The 16,880-nt window shown below is 35.9% G+C and overlaps 1 pseudogene; it reads left to right on the forward strand.

Moving 5' to 3' along the window:
* Positions 1-16,880, forward strand: part of LOC129498453 (homeobox protein NANOG-like) — a 54,881-nt pseudogene that overhangs the window by 19,642 nt on the left and 18,359 nt on the right.

The raw sequence follows: 16,880 nt of genomic DNA on the forward strand, positions 1-16,880 counted from the left end.
CTGCAGTTTACTCCCTGTGGAACTCTGCGGGCTGGCCCTTTCCCTTCCACACCGTGTTTCTGTTGCTAGTGAGAAGGATTCACACATCCTATTCTTATCATACTCACTTTTTAGGATTCTATTATTTTGTAAGGTAAATTCAAATGGAAAATCCCTTTCAGTTTGTCTGCTCTTTCTTTACCTCTCCTGATCCTTGCCCTTAGAAGATGTATCACAGTCATCGTTCTGGATTGAAAAAGATTTATTTAAAGGGAAGAGCAAAGGCAATGGACTCTAAGAGACCGAGCAACTGCACTGTCCCTCAACGAGAATAACCATTCATTAACAGGCTGCTCCCTTTCAAGCTTGGTCCAAGAACTCCTTCGTACGCATTTATTTATTTATTGCTTATTACAACCCCGAGGTGAACTTTGCTGATTTTGATTGGTGGATGAGGAAGCAGCTTGGGATATTAGGAGATTCCCTGACATAACAGAGCCAGCCAGTGGTAGAGTCAGGATTCCAATGCAGAGTGACCCTCTCTACCGCTCCACTCTTTCCATCCATGTTGAGCACATCACTTAAGGTCTTTGGATCTCGGATCAGCTATCACCTGGAATTAATAATCCTTCATGGCATTCACAGAAAAGTAAAATATGTGTCAAATGGCAATGACTTTGGGGACCTGAAGGACCTAAACAAATCTAAGAGATTATTGCATTGCTAAGTAGTCTTGATAGCCCAGCTAATCAAGCCTGATTTTAAATCACAGTGAAATCCAGAAATTGTTGATCTCAGTAACAAAAATCTCTTCATCCCGGTTTTGCTCCATGCCTTATCATTTTGTATCCCCAGATCAAGTTCTTAAATTGGGTCTCTCATGAATTCCAGTGTTCTTGCCTGCAGAATTAGAGGTTAGACCAAAACTAGGGAAATCTAAAGATTATTCTTTGATTATTCTTTGATTTTAAGTTAACAAAATTTTTCAAAATGATAATGCTTACAAGGATACAGTGAAACCAGTGCTTTCATTTATAGGAAATTATTTTGTAATTCAACTTGTCAATATTATCTGATGATGCTGTTCATACATACATATGTTCCACCCACCTATTATTTTTTCAGTGACATATTGCAAGAGGGGGTGATAATTTGGAACATATATGGATACACTTGTCTCTTGCATTTTCATATGCCTGACTTCCGTCCAAGTCAGCCCTAGGCATTCATTTACTGTTTATGGGGATTCAGAGTGGGGAAGCAGAAAGAGTAACTCGGATGGGTACAGCAGCAATGCAGAGAGAGTAAAAGTTAATATTCAGTCTGGCAACCAAAACAGGAATGTATGTCTATGTTATAATCAGATGTGAAGCCAGGCTTGCTAAGTGAGAGAAGGGTTTCTGAATTCCCTATCCCTTATTCTAGCATTAAGGTCTTAGAAGACTTGGTGACTGATTTTTGTTTAAGGAAGATACTAGTCATCTAGGAAGAAAAAGAGGAGAAACCCATCCCTGCCAGCCCTACTGGTTGTGAGAAGGAGAAGAGAAACTAAGAGCAGATACTAGTCTTCTCTTCCCCATCCTGGAGCTGACTGTAGTGTTGTGGAGGATTACTTTAGGAAGGCCCAGCTAAGCATGGGGAGACCCAAAGACAGCTGGAATCATGGCCTGCATTCATATCCATGGCATGCAGGAGACTAAAGCACTAAAGACTCCTGCCATCAGCTCGGTGTCCCCTCCACTACGCAATGAGCATAACATGGCCCAGGAAGTCAGATGTGCCGGGGGAACACCAGCATGTCCTTTACACTACTGCTTATGTGCTAGAAAAATATCCGCATAACTTATATGTCTTAGGATGAAGAAAGGTTTGAATCGAAGTGCTTCCTTTAGACAGAGAATTTTGTGAGAAAAGTGACATTGAATCTAAAAAAAAAAATACTGTAGCATGAAAATCTGAGCTTTTTCTCTTTGCACTGATTACTACCCATTGATTTTTGGAATGATTGAATTTTTAATAACTATTTTGCAAATAAACTTAAGCACCCTGCAATGGCATTGAACTTTCTGTAAATGAGGCCTATACATTTTCTTTGCATTTCATTCAAAATCAGTTTGGAAATTCTTCATCTAAGTATGCAATGAATGAAGCATTAAAAAACTTCATCTTTGAAACTTTTGGAGTAATATAAACTGAAAATAAAGTTTACAAAGGAGAAGATGTTGAAATTTATTCCTATAAAAGCAAGACAGGAAGGAAACAAACCAAGAAAGTACAAACTGTGTAAAAACAATCAATTCTGGAATTGTTTGTATTTTAGAATATGTGAACTTAAAGATTTTTTTTCATGAGGCTCTTATTTACATTGAATACATTTATATACTGTTTTAGAATAAAATAAAATTGAGAAGAACATTTATTTTGTTGTATTTAAGTTTGGTGAAGTTTTCAACCAAGTGAAAAAAGAGACAACGTATTTAGTGAGTTTTGGCTTGTAAAAATATTTGTTGATGAAAGGTATTCTAAAAAAAAAAAAAGAGAAAAGACAGTATTTTTGAAGATACATAGCTGAAATATTAACACATTTTTATATGAAATAGAATAGAATATGTTCCCCATTTTTCAAATTTTGCACTGAGTTTATAGAATATTTCAAGTGCTATAAAGAGTGTTTTGTCAGAAAAAAACAAAAAACAAAAAACAAAAAAAAACTGTCTCTAGAGAAGATTCAACTAAAAGTGTCAACAATTTCAAATATATGAAAGTAAAATATAACTTTGAAGAAATAGTTTAGCCAATTGTCTGAAAAAAGTAAAATAATATCATACTGAAAAAAAGTTCTTTAAGAAACACCAATATCATAGTATTAGAAACAGATACATTCAAAAACATTAGTACTCTGTGAACTCATGCAAACAATAATTATTCAGTTAGGTTGTTGAGTTCAGATAATATAAAGAAGTTTTTAAAAAATATTTCAATGTAACTTTAAATGCTTTAATGTACCTGGATACATATTACTTAAAATTTTTAGGCTGAATTTTATGTTTGAAAATAGGTTTTGAGTAGTACTATTTAAGGTACATCGTGTCTTGGAACTAATTTATCAGTCAATTAATGAAAATTTCAAAAATTTGTATAATTAATTTTAGCTCCCTTGTACTCTCAAAATTGTCCTGAATCAAATATATTATATGATCCTCCTAGATATCGCATAGACGTTTTCCTGTATTGCTGTTTTATGTCCATAACAAAAACTAGAGACAAAATACAATTCAATTTTTAAAAACGTAGGGAAAAGACTGTAAGGGATCTTTTGGTTTTTTTGAAGTGCTAAAATGATTGTGCTAGATGAGAAAGATGATGAATTTCTCTTCTCCCCTTTGCATTTTACAAATTGAGATTATGTTATTTTTAGAGGAAAAAGACTACACAAGAGGAAAAAACAACAGAAAGTGTTGGGACCTTCCTGGGGCAAGAGGCATCTGCCAGCAGGACTCTGAGGGCACCGAAGGTGAAGATGCAGGGACATCACACATGCCTCCCCTGCATCTGTTGGAGCATCAGCTGGTCAAGATGTTCTTTCCTTGCCCTCCAGACCCAGCCAAGGTGGCACTGACAAATAAGGTCAGATTTTGAGGCGGAGGTGAGTGAAGCATTTTATATTTATATCCATAGACACACACTCTTGTGTATGTTCCAGTGACTTTAGGGGACTTCCCACAGGCGTGGGTGTCCTGTATCTAGTGTGAGCTAACTGCCTGGCCCACTGAGTACTCTGGACACAAATCACTGGGGGAAGGGGAAAGTTCCAGTGTTTATGGATTGAGGCGAGAGGGTATCTACCCTTCTCAATGTTATTTGGCTCTCTTCTGTGCTGTCTGTTCACTATGATAGTAACATATAGGTAGGATCTTTTTTGGCAGAGTGTTTGTTTTGTTTCCCTCTCTCTGTGATCCCAAGCTCCAAGTTTCAGGATGCACAGGACATAGTGACTTCATAACTTCCAGGCTAGGACTTTTCTGAGTACTCTGATTAATTTAACAGGGGGAGGGAGGGGCAGAGGCTGGGTGGGGTGTGGATATACAAAAAGGATAAATAAAATGCTTAGAAGAGTGCTTGGTACCAAATCAGTACAGGATCAGTATCGGTTATTACTTTAATGCTTTATGAAGGAACAAAGCTTTCTATCTAGAAGGGAGAGTTTTAGTGGCAACAAAAAGGAGGTGATGGGAAATGGTACGAAATAAGATTTAAGAGTTTAGAAGACATGTTGAACACAGATTATGTGCAAGGCACTGTCAGAGGGTCCAGAAATAAAATGGTAAACGAAAGAGCTTAAACTCTTGCTCTCAAAAAATTCACCACCAGTGGATGAAATTTAATGGAGTTAAGTGGGTGTGAATATCTCCCATTTTTATGCAAAATTGTAGCCTTTCTAGTATGTATATAATACCAACTGGTTTGTGTGTCAAAGAGCTAAAGAAAGTAGAACAAAACTCAAGGAGTTTGAGGGAATGGTGCAGAGCCGCTCCTTATTAACATATTTAGAGGGCAGCATTTGCATCACGGACTTTTTTTCTACCTTATGGGTCACCTAGCACAAAAGAAGAATTCATATAAAATAAAAGTACATTAGGATTGTTGTGGAAGACACTGTGAGGTATTCCCTGAGAGGCCATTTCTATTTTTTTTGGTTAAGAGAATTTGTTTTTGTTTTGGTTTGAAGTAATAGTGTGCTCAGGAAAGGTGACTCCCAATCTCTAACAATCCCAGAAAATGAACTGCAGTTAATTGAGAGCTAACACCTTTGCTAGTATCTCTCCCTTTTGCCAGTGATTGGTTTGGAGTGGCATGCAGTCCTGCTCTGGTTACTGGAAAGTGAGGGAACATGTGTTGGGAAATTTTACATGAAGGTGTTGGAGAATGAAGGTCAATACAAAAAATGTATTTGATCTCTACATGGAAAAAATAACTTGCTCTGTGGCCTTGGCATTTATCACTTTACCCCCAGGGCACAGTTTCCCCATCATATCATATTAATAACCCTTGTCCTATCTAATTAACAAGGTTATTGTTATTGCTAATAGAAAACCATGGATTTGGGGGCACCTGGTGGTTCAGTAGGTTAAGCATCTGCCTTTGGCTCAGGTCATGATCCCAAGGTCCTGGGATCAAGCCCCTCATCAGGCTCCCTTCTCAGTGGGGAACCCCGCTCAGTGGGGAGTCTGTTTCTTCCTCTGCCCCCCATCCCATTCATGGTCTCTGTCTCTTGTACTCTCTCTCTCAAATAAATAAAATCTTAAAAAAAAGAAAACCATGGATTTTAACACAATTTCCAAATTTTAAATGCCCATAATACGTAAATGATTACTATTAATTGAAATCTTTAGATTAATACTGATATACAAATATATTAGTAATACATGAAATTATAGGGGGATCCCTGGGTGGCTCAGTGGTTTAATGCCTGCCTTTGGCCCAGGATGTGATCCTGGAGTCCCGGGATCAAGTCCCACATCAGGCTTCCTGCATGGAGCCCGCTTCTCCCTCTGCTTGTGTTTCTGCCTCTCTTTCTCTGTGTCTCTCATGAATAAATAAATAAAATCTTAAAAAAAAAAAGAAAGAAAGTATTCACTAATATGCCAACCCTGGGAAAATGTGCTTCTTACTTCAAGAAAATTCAAGTAAATATAATAGTGTTTAAAAGACTTTCAATGAATTCATTTATGCATACATATTTCATTTTCATTGTCTTTATTTCTCTCAAAATCTATGTGTAATTTCAGAATTATTTAATCAGGTTCAGTGAACTTAGGTTTATAAAGGTTGAGACCTTCACCTCCCTTTTTTGAGAGCATAATGGCAAGTGCAGGTCACCTAGCACAAAAGAAGAATTCATATAAAATAAAAGTACATTAGGATTGTTGTGGAAGACACTGTGAGGTATTCCCTGAGAGGCCATTTCTATTTCTTTTTTGTTAAGAGAATTTGTTTTTGTTTTGGTTTGAAGTAATAGCGTGCTCAGGAAAGGTGATTAATGTAATCAAGCAAGTACAGATTCAGGTGTCTTATTCTGTGACCCCCAACAAACATTCATTTTTTTCATAAAAATATTCAAATACACGGAAAATAACATAGTAATCACCAAGGGCCCACTACCTGTATTTAACGAAGGTTGATTTGCCATATTTTCCTCAGATATATGTTTAGAATGAAGAAAATGTTACAGATACACTTAAGGACCTTGTGTACCCTTTCCTAATTATGGTTTGTGGTGAGTATTTCCAGATCACATTTTTACTTTGCTTATATATCTATTACATATGGTATTAACTAAGCCTCTCTATCCCAAAGTCCCCAAAACACAGTGGTTCAAAGGAGATTGGAGTTTATTTCCCCCTCAAAGCCAGATGGTGGAAGATCCAGGGTAGGTGGTCTGCCTTGAACCATGAGATTTAGTTGTTCCACCATCTCTAAGCAGTTTTGAAAGTGTGATCTGAGGGCTCCTGTGATCACTGGAATTTTTTCAAGGTGTTTTTCAAGATTACCTCCTCTTTTCAACTATGACGACTATATATCTGTGTGAGGCCAAATTTTCTTCATGTACAGCAACAAAAACAATATTAGACTGAATGCAGAAGCACGTGAGTCTCTACTTGTCTTGAATAAAGTCATACATTAAAAAGATTTTCAAAAGTGTGATACTTTTTCACTAAATTTATTTTTTAGGTTATTTTTCATCAAGAATGTATTGACATAAACATATACTATGTTTTACAATGAAATTATATTTTAACGCCTTAATTTTAAATTTCAATTTGATACATATCAATGGATATTCCAACATAAATGAAAGCTCTTTATTTGTGTCCTAAATAGGAAGAGTAGTAAAACGTAGTGTCTAGTTGGCAGCTGTATTCGGCCAAAATTTTTTCCACTACGAAGAAGGGAGGATGGATTTAAAGGAACAACTAGCAATTCAGTGCAATCTGTGTGTTCATAAGCAATATATAATGATTGTGTAATTTAAGAATTTACATGAATGGGTATCTTTCTGTATGAATCCTCCTGCATGTTACTTTTCTGTAACTCAAAATTATGTTTTCAAGATTTATGTATCCTAATACATACAAATCTAGTTCATTCATTCTAACTGTTGAATACTCTGATACTGCAGGATTACACCACAATTTATTTAAATATTTCTTTGATTGGTGGATATATTGAAGAGTTCCAATTATTTACAATAAACATTTTTCTGCATATCTCTTCGCATCAATATGAGAGCATTTCTCTAGAGATTTCAGGATTAACTTCTGTGTTGTAGGATATACATGACTCCAAACTTCTTTATTAAATTGGTGTTAAATTTTTCTCCAGAATGGTTGCACCAATTTGCAAACTGCTTGCACAGAGTGAGAATCCCTTTGCTTTCTCTGCCAAACTTGTGAACATTGTCAATATGGAGCCATGGAAATGAAAGTTACTGTTGTTTAATTTGCACCTCTGCTTTTAGATATTAGGATGGTTAGAAATAGGTATGATGGCAATCAAAAGAATTCTTGATAACCGTGATTACATAATTGAGGTTTTTTTTCACATAAGAAATGTGGAGTTAAGCAGTTGCTAGAATGGTTTTACAGATCATTAATGTAATCAAGAAAATTAAGCCCAGACATCTTTCTGCTGCATTATCCTAAGTATATTGACTTTTCCTCCTCATGCTTATCATCTGATGGTTGCAAGATGATTGCCACTATATCTCTTAAATGTTTGATAGAAAAGGGGGGAAAGGGAGGGATGACTCATATGACTCTCCTCTTAAATCTGGTTCCTTTTATCACCAAAGATAAGGTGCCTGGTTCCCACTCTAACAGACTTCTTCTTATGTAGTTTTTGCTCAGATTTGGCTTAATTAACCAACGCTAACACATTGTTCTTGTAGCTTTAAATAAGCTAGAAAAAAGATAGGATATGTCTCTCACATTTCTTATTTAAAATTGTCTTAGTTTTTCAAGGATATATATATATATGTATATGTATATATACACACACACATATATATATATACATATATATTTACACATATTTACATTTGGGATAAAATTAAACCTTTATAATGTTGTAAACAGAAAACAAGGTATCTTACATTTTATTTTATTTTTTATTTTTTTTTTTATTTTTTTTAGGTATCTTACATTTTATTTTATTTTTTTTAATTTTTTTTATTTATTTATGGTAGACATACAGAGAGAGAGAGACAGGCAGAGGGAGAAGCAGGCTCCATGCACTGGGAGCCCGACGTGGGACTCGATCCCGGGTCTCCAGGATCGCGCCCTGGGCCAAAGGTAGGCGCCAAACCGCTGCGCCACCCAGGGATCCCTAGGTATCTTACATTTTAAACTCAATGTGACAATCTCTGCCTTTTAATTGCAGTGTTTTTCCCTTAAAGCTAATGTAATTATTGATATAGTTGTGTTAAGTTTGCCTTCTTTGGGAAGAATAAAAGTATGTGCTATAAAACCTACATACATTATCATTATTTTGACTATATAAGAAATGATAAAAAAAAATAAGTTCTTCAGGAGAAAAGAATCTTATGTTAGATGGAAGCTCAGATCTTCAGGAGGGAATGAAAAATATTAGAAGTAAATATCTAGGAAAATATTTCACAAAACCTTTATTATTTTTATTATATAAACATTTATCTTTAAATTTATTTTTTTATATTTTATTTATTCATGAGAGACACAGAGAGAGAGGCAGAGACACAGACAGAGAGAGAAGCAGGCTCCATGTAGGGAGCCCGGTGAGGGACTCGATCCCGGGACTCCAGGATCACACCCTGGGCCGAAGGCAGATGCCCAACTGCTGAGCCACCCAGGAGTCCCTATCTTTAAATTTATTAGAGTACTATTAACTGTTTAATGCAAAAATTATATTATATTTTTTACAGTATATATATACTTTTGGTTCTGGTTCTCTGGAGAACCTTCCTAAAGCTGTTTTATAGAGTTGAATATTATGTGCTTTTCTGTCTACTTTCATTACCCCAAATTTTTTGTTCTAAGTAAAATCTTACTTAAAATGTCTCTCGTGGTGACACCTTTCATTCCTGGACCCAATTCCAACACGTGCTGGGGAAGATGATCTTCCCTAATGCACTAACAATTCTTGGACACCAGAAGGGTATCCAAGAATTCAGCTCAATCCTGATGCTTATCTACTAGAGATCCCACAGGTTAAGGTTTACAGTCCTACCCGCCCCCGCCAACCGTCATCACTCCCTCCTTGGGCTTCAGATACCAATCTCAACCTTCAGATACCAGGTTATTACCTGAGCTTCTGACCACCTGGCTATAAATCAGAGATTCCCATGACCCTCTTCTTGGGTTTGATTAATTTGCTAGAACAGCTAACAGAACTCAGAGAAATGTTTCACTTATTAGATTATTGGGTTTATAAAAGGATATAACCCAGGAACAGCCAGATGGAAGAGATGCTTAGGGCAAGGTATGTGGGAAGGGGGATGGAGCTTCCATGATCTCTCCAAGCTTGCCACTCTCCCACCATCTGTGTGTGCTAACCCACCAGGAAGCTCTCTGAACCATCCTTCTGGGGTTTTATGGAGGTTTCATTACTTAAGTATGACAATTAAATCATTGGTCACTGGTGATTGAACTCAATCTTCAGCCTCTCCCCTACATATTTACCCCTCCCTGGAGGTCAGAGGGTGATACTGGAAGTCCTAACCCTCTAATCACCTGTTTGGCTACCTGCAACCAGCCCCCATCCTTAGGTGTTTTGTAAAATCACCTCGTTAACATGACAAAGGACATCTTCATTGCTCTCAACACTTAAATATTAAGGGTTTTAGAAACTCAGTGCCAGAAACAGAATAAAGAACAAATGTATATCTCTTATTATAAATCACAATATTACAGCCACCATTAACTTTCTGAGGGCCATGATACTTTGCAGCTTGTTGTCACCGAAGACAAGAGACAGTACCCTAGATTTGGTGACTGTGGCTATTATTAATTTCCCTAACCATTGCCAATATTTAGCAAATGGAATTGGTTTTGCCATAGTTACCTTGGAGTCGGTACCTGTGCATATCCATTTTAGGCTGTGGTGTCTATCCAAAAGAGCGCATATGCCAAAAGATGCCTTGGTGCCTGCAACCTGCAGCATTTCCTGAATAGCCACCTCATGTAACATCATTTTTAATTATCCTCTAATTGTTTTTCAAGAGAAAGCCAGAGGAATAAAGGCTTTCTGGCAGAACACTTATTTTTTTTCCAAAAAGAATTTAAGAAGAATGAACCCACAAATAAGTCACCTCAGGGTGGTTTCAATAGACCAAAGTGTCTCTATGGGGATTTTTCTGTGCACCAGGCCTTTATTGTTACTTGTGAAGCTGGACTGTACTCTGACCCTCATTTCTTCTAACTTATTCTGTTAGTAGCCAATCTTTCTAGAATGCTTAAGGTTTGAATATAAATCATATCAATTAATCTTTTCAATAACCCTCTGGTATAAGTGATATTTCTTCCATTTTACCAGTGATAAAACTAAACAAAAGATATGAGAGATTACCTTAGATTATATTGTTAATAGGTTTCAGAGCTCAGACTTCCCATTACAGCACTCGAGATGCTTCATGTCTGTTGCTTTATGTTTGTAGGGTGAAACTCCCTGGACTTAGAAAATAGTGACTCCAAAACTTAGAGAGGGTATTGTTCAACATCAAGCTAGCCAAAGTAGAGAGGCCTTATTGAATACTTTGGCCATTCAGCAGAGATCACAGAAAGGTCATGCCTTACTGAGTGATAAAACAGAAAAAAAAAAAATAAATAAGATCAACCTAGAATTCTATATACATTGAAAATACGTTTTGAAATGAAGTTGAAATAAAGACTTTGTTTTTTTAGACAAACTAAAGTTAAGAGAATTCATTGACATCAGACCTGTGCTACAAGAAATATTAATGGGAGTTCTTCAGGCAAAAGAATATAATCAGGTAGACACTTGGATCTACACAATGGAAGAAAAGGCCCAGAAATGATTAATGACAGGACAAATATATTTTTTCATTTTAAAATTTATTTTAAAAAATAAATATTTTTTAATTTTAATATTTTAAAAAAGTGATTGTTTAATGAGAAAATACTAGCAATATATGGAAAAGTTTATAAGATATGTAGATATAAACTATCTAAAAAATGTAGGTTAAAAATAAAAATATTATAAATGAATAGCATGAACATACCTAAAATTCAGATCTTAGTTTCTAAATAACTTTTTCAACTTCCTGTTTCAGTTCATTTTATCACTACCACAAGAAAAAGATACAAACTAGACATTCAATGGCTTTTCTTGGACCTATCAGAGAACTGAGGGAACAGGACAATCTACCACTCTGATATTTGGAGAGACACATGCATCCAGAGAGATGTAGCTAAGATCTATCTACCTAAAGGGAGGGCCCTGGAGACATAAACCTATAGGAACACTGAACTGGTAATTTTGATGACCTGCTAGAGATTGTGGATTGGCACAAGACTAAAAAACTGCTAGGCCATGTAGTCTTAAGGAGACCCCTCCAAAATTTATGAGCTTTACATCCAGAAACCCAACCAGCTCACCATGGTGAAGTTTCAAAAAAGGTTCTTCTGTGGGTATATCAAGGGAGGGGAAGAGTAATTGTAGTAATTTTCTAGGGCTGCCATAACAAGGTACTACAAATGGGTATGGCTTGAAACAATAGAAATTGATTGTTTCACAGTTCTGAAGGCTAGAAGTTTGAAACTAAGGGGTTAGCAGAACCATGCTCCCTCTGAAATATATAGAGGAGAATCCTTCCTTGCTTCTTTTTAGCTTCTGATGGTGGCCATCGGTCCTTGGTATTTCTTGACTTGTGACTGCATCACTCCAATCTCTGCCTCTGCCATTACGTGGCATTGTCTCTGTATATCTGTGTTCAAATTTCCTTCTTCTTATGAGAATATTAGTGTTAGAAGATTAAGACTTACGCTAATGATCTGATCTTAACTTGACTGCATGTGTGAAGACCCTTTTTCCAAATACGGTCTGTGCTTTCAGGTATTGAAAGTTAGGAATTCAACGTATATTTGGGACGGGGGAAAATTCAGTTCATACCAGTAATCATTGTGGAGTATACTCAGAACTTGCATGACAAAAGCCTATTGTTCAGGAGAAAGGACTTTTCCAGAGCCATATCCCAACTCAGGTAAGAGAATTCCTTCCACTCCTTTTCCTTTCAGCCTTCTGTCTCAGCTAAGAGAAAAAAATAATAAAACAGACACAACAGGGGTTGGAAAAACAAACAAGATCTGCTACTGGAGAAACAATTGTGGAGGAGGTCACAGTCCTGACACACAGATCCACTAAAAGACCAAAAGTTTAATCAGAGTATTATAAAACAGTTCCTTTACCACACACCTTACCATCACACCAACAGGGACCCAGCACAATAATAGTGGATTACAGCTAAAATGGCTGCAAGACACAGACTCTCTCTGAAGAGGAATATTTAAGGAAGCCTACAGGACACTAAAGGCATTTGAATCTTCTGGCACTTACAGATACAGCAAACATTAAAAGAGCCCAACTTCTAGCCAGATTAACACAAATCCTCACACTAAAGACCTATTTATCTCAGTCTCTATTACCCAATAAAACATATCCAGCCTTCAGAGCATGCCAAAAGGCAAGAAAAAACATAGCCTGAAGAGAAAAACCATCCTCAAAGCCATCTCAAATATGACAGATACTAAAATCATCACATAGGGAATTAAAAATGATTATAATTAATATGTTAAAGGCTTTAAGGAAAAAGTAGACAACTTGCAAGGATAGTTGGGAAATGTAAGCAGAGAGATGAAATACTAAGAATCAAAAGGAATTTCTAGAAATATATATATTTTTTAAAATCACTGTACCAGAAATGAAGACTGCCTTTGATGGGTCATCACTAAATTTGACATTGCTCAAGAATCAGTGAGCTTTAAGGTAGGCAAATATACACTTTTCAAACTGAAATTCAAAAGGAAAGAATATAGACAATAGAGAAAAAAAAAGAAAAAAATAAAACAATCAAGAACTATGGGACTACTTCTGGAATACCAGAAGAAAAAGTGAGAGTAGAAAAGAAAAAAAGTGAGGTAATAATGACTAAGAAATGAGCAAAATTAATGTCGCACACACCAAACCACAGATGCCTGAATGTCAGAGAATGATAAACAGGATAAATGATAAACAAACATTCACACATACATTTATATAGACCTTTAAGCATATTATACATATTATATTCAAACCCAGAAAACCAAAGAAAAAGTGAACATCTTGAAAGAAGACAGAAAAAAAATAATATTTTATCTATGAAGGGAAAAAAGATAAGAATTACAGCAGACTTGTCATCAGAAATCATATAAGCTAGAAGAGAGTGGGATGATATTTTTGTGTTGAAAGGAAAAACAAAGCAAAAGAAAATCATCAATTTATAATTCTGTATCTAGAGACATAAAGCTTCAAATGTGAGGGAGAAATAAAGATTTTCCCAGAGAAACAAAAACTGAAGGCAATCCATTGCCAGCAGATCTTCCCTGAAAGAAATATTAAAAGAAATTCTTTAGGCAGAGGGAAAATGATATAGGTATGAAACTCAGATCTACATATAAAAGGAGCCAAATTTCCTAAACAGATTGCTAATTCTAGACCTATTTCAGGGAAAACAAAATAAACCCAGAACACTTTGCAGTGCCAGGAAGTAAGGAAATGTTTAAAAGGGGGGCGGGGGGGGGATGTCAAAGCGACACAGGAGCTAGTGTGAAAGACCTCCCAATGGTCAAAATTAGAAATATACAAGAAAAAAAATCAAATAATGCCATGTTGGATTATAACTGAAAGTATAAAATAAATATGCTGCATGGATATTGCTATGTATAAATGATTAAACCAGTAAATAAATGGGAAAGGTGGAACAAACCTTTACAAAAGAATTTCAAGGGATCCCTGGGTGGAGCAGCGGTTTGGCGCCTGCCTTTGGCCCAGGGCGCGATCCTGGAGACCAGGGATCGAATCCCACGTCGGGCTCCCGGTGCATGGAGCCTGCTTCTCCCTCTGCCTGTGTCTCTGCCTCTCTCTCTCTCTCTCTCTCTCTCTCTCTCTCTCTTTCTCTCTGTGTGTGACTATCATAAATAAATAAAAATTAAAAAAAAGAATTTCAAGTAATATATGTAGATGCACCTCCTTCTAGAAATTGGAGGTTAATTTCCGTCTTCTTGAGTATGGATTGGGCTTAGGAATTTGCTTCCAAATAATAGAGTACGAAAGGCAAAACATAGTAACTTAACAGGGGAGTATCTGAAAGACTCCAACTTAATCAAGTGACCAAAGTTAAGAACACCAGTGATAAGTCATTGCTATTATTAACCTTCTGTTATAATGTGATGAGAATACACTACACCTCTGTGGTATTCCTCTCAAAAAAACAATAACCCCTATAATCATGAAAAAATATATCATAATTGTAAAAAAGCCATATAACAAACACCTACTGAGAGATAGTCTGTAAAATACCCAACTAGTACTTTTCGAAACTGCCATGGTCATGAAAAACAAAGAAAAGTGAGAAATTTTGAAACACCAGAAGAAACAAGAGTAATGATCAATAAATGCCATATAATGGATCAGATCCTGGAATTTAGTTAAGAGTAATGTACCAATGCTAGTTTTTAAAATTTTGATAAATGTACCATGGTTATATAAGATGTTAATTTTAGGGGGAACTAGGTGAAGGATATATAGAAATATTTTGTATTATTTTTACAACTTTTCTCTGTATCTAAAATAAATTCCAGAATTTAGAAAAAACATTTACAAAAATAAAGGGATGAAAAAGAGATATATCATATAAATACATGTCTTAAATTTTTTGAGGTGGCTATATTAATTTCAGACAGACTGCAGGAAAAAATATTACCTGGGGCAAAGTGGAATGTTTCATAAATATAAACAGGCAAATGCATCTAGAAGACATAACAACCTATATGTATATTTACCTAATAACAGAGCTTAAAATATAAGCAGGTAAAAAAATAGAACTAATGCAAGAAAATAAAACTACTAGTAGTAAATAGTATGCATGCTGATAAGCCACTAATACCCATTTATTAAATTTCTGTAGATAATTTAATTGGAAAGTATTTAGAATTCTAGGTTCAATAAGTAGCCCAAGTTCTGTACCGGTCCTGCAACTGGAATTGGCAAGCCAACTTCATCATCACAATTTCCTCATCTATACAACGGGTGGACTTTATAACATCTAGGGTTCCTTCTAGATTCGATTTTCTGCAATTTTACATCAATGTCCATATCAAAAATATGAGAGAAGGAAACTACTTTCAACAAAGTTGCCAAATATAAATACTTTCCCAAATTTAAGAGATGACTAAAGGCAATTGAAATGAACAAGAGCTGAAACAAACTTTCAAACCTTACCTGTCATCAATTTTTTAAAGAAAATTTTTGCCTTATTTTATTTAAGTTTTTGCTTTTTTGATTGATTGAAAGGATTCACACCATTTCAAAATCAATCTTGGTATACCCGGCCTCCAAGTTTTTTCTGAAAACATGGACTACAACAAAGGCATTAGGGAAGAAGACTATTTTCAAAGGAAGTCAAAATGCATATTATTCTTGGAGTTTGTGATTTTGTAATTCTTTGTACTAAATGTTTCAATTCTTTCTGTAATATCAGGGATGAGAGTTTCAAGGTACTTTCTGTGACCCTACTAGAGATTTCATTTACATAATATAAAATTATATCAACAAATATGAGTGAATCTCAAAGTTGTTGAGTCAAAGAAGCCAGACATAAGAAGGCATATGGATTATTCCATTAAGTATCACACAAAAGGGGTAGCCTGGGTGGCTCAGCGGTTTAGCACCACCTTTAGTACAGGCCATGATCCCGGAGACCCGGGATCGAAACCCACATCGGGCTCCCTTCATGGAGCCCGCTTCTCCCTCTGCCTGTGACTCTGCCTCTCTCTCTGTGTGTGTCTCTCATGAATAAATGAATAAATAATATTTTTTAAAAAGTATCGCACAAAAGCAGAGAGTATTTACTTCTAATGTCAGGGAAGTGGTTGTATTTAAGGTAAAGTGCTAGTGACTAGAAGAGAGCTCAATGAGACTTCCAGAATTCTGGCAATATTTCTTTCTCTTTCTGGCTGCTAAGTATTTTTTTTATTATAGTCCTTGAGTACAGTTATGACACATATACTTACCTGTATGCATGCACATTACATATAATAGTATAATAATATATTCATATAGTATCACAATTATATATTTTAAAAGCATGCTTCTAAACACAGGACTTCATTTGAGCCTCATAATAACTTCCTTGGACTGGTGATGCAGGGACCATTGTCATTATTTTAGACACAAAGGAAATGAGTCTTCAAAAATTCATGTCAATTCAATTCAGCTAATGTTTTTTGTGTATATTCCAGGAAGAAAAAAATATACTGGATAGTAAGATACAAATAGTCCTTACAGTTTAAAAAAATGAAGTAAAGTACTCCCAGGGCACATAGCTGAAAAAGGTCATGGCATTTTGGACATAGAAGGGACCCCAGAGAACATCAGTGCTCTCCTCTTTTAGAAGAGGGCATGGCCAAGGGCATGGACTTTTTAGTGGCCCTGGTTTGGGTTGGATTTCTAGTTTCAATACTTAATCCCTGGGTGACCCTGGGCAAGTTACCTACACTCTCTCCACCTCGGTTTGCTGATCTGAAACGTAGTATTAAAAATATCCATCTTAAAAATAGCTCTGAGGTAAATTTTAAAAATCTGGGAGCAAT

The sequence above is a fragment of the Nyctereutes procyonoides genome, unplaced genomic scaffold (genome assembly GCF_905146905.1).
Source record: "Nyctereutes procyonoides isolate TBG_1078 unplaced genomic scaffold, NYPRO_anot_genome, whole genome shotgun sequence".
NCBI classification, from domain to species: domain Eukaryota; kingdom Metazoa; phylum Chordata; class Mammalia; order Carnivora; family Canidae; genus Nyctereutes; species Nyctereutes procyonoides.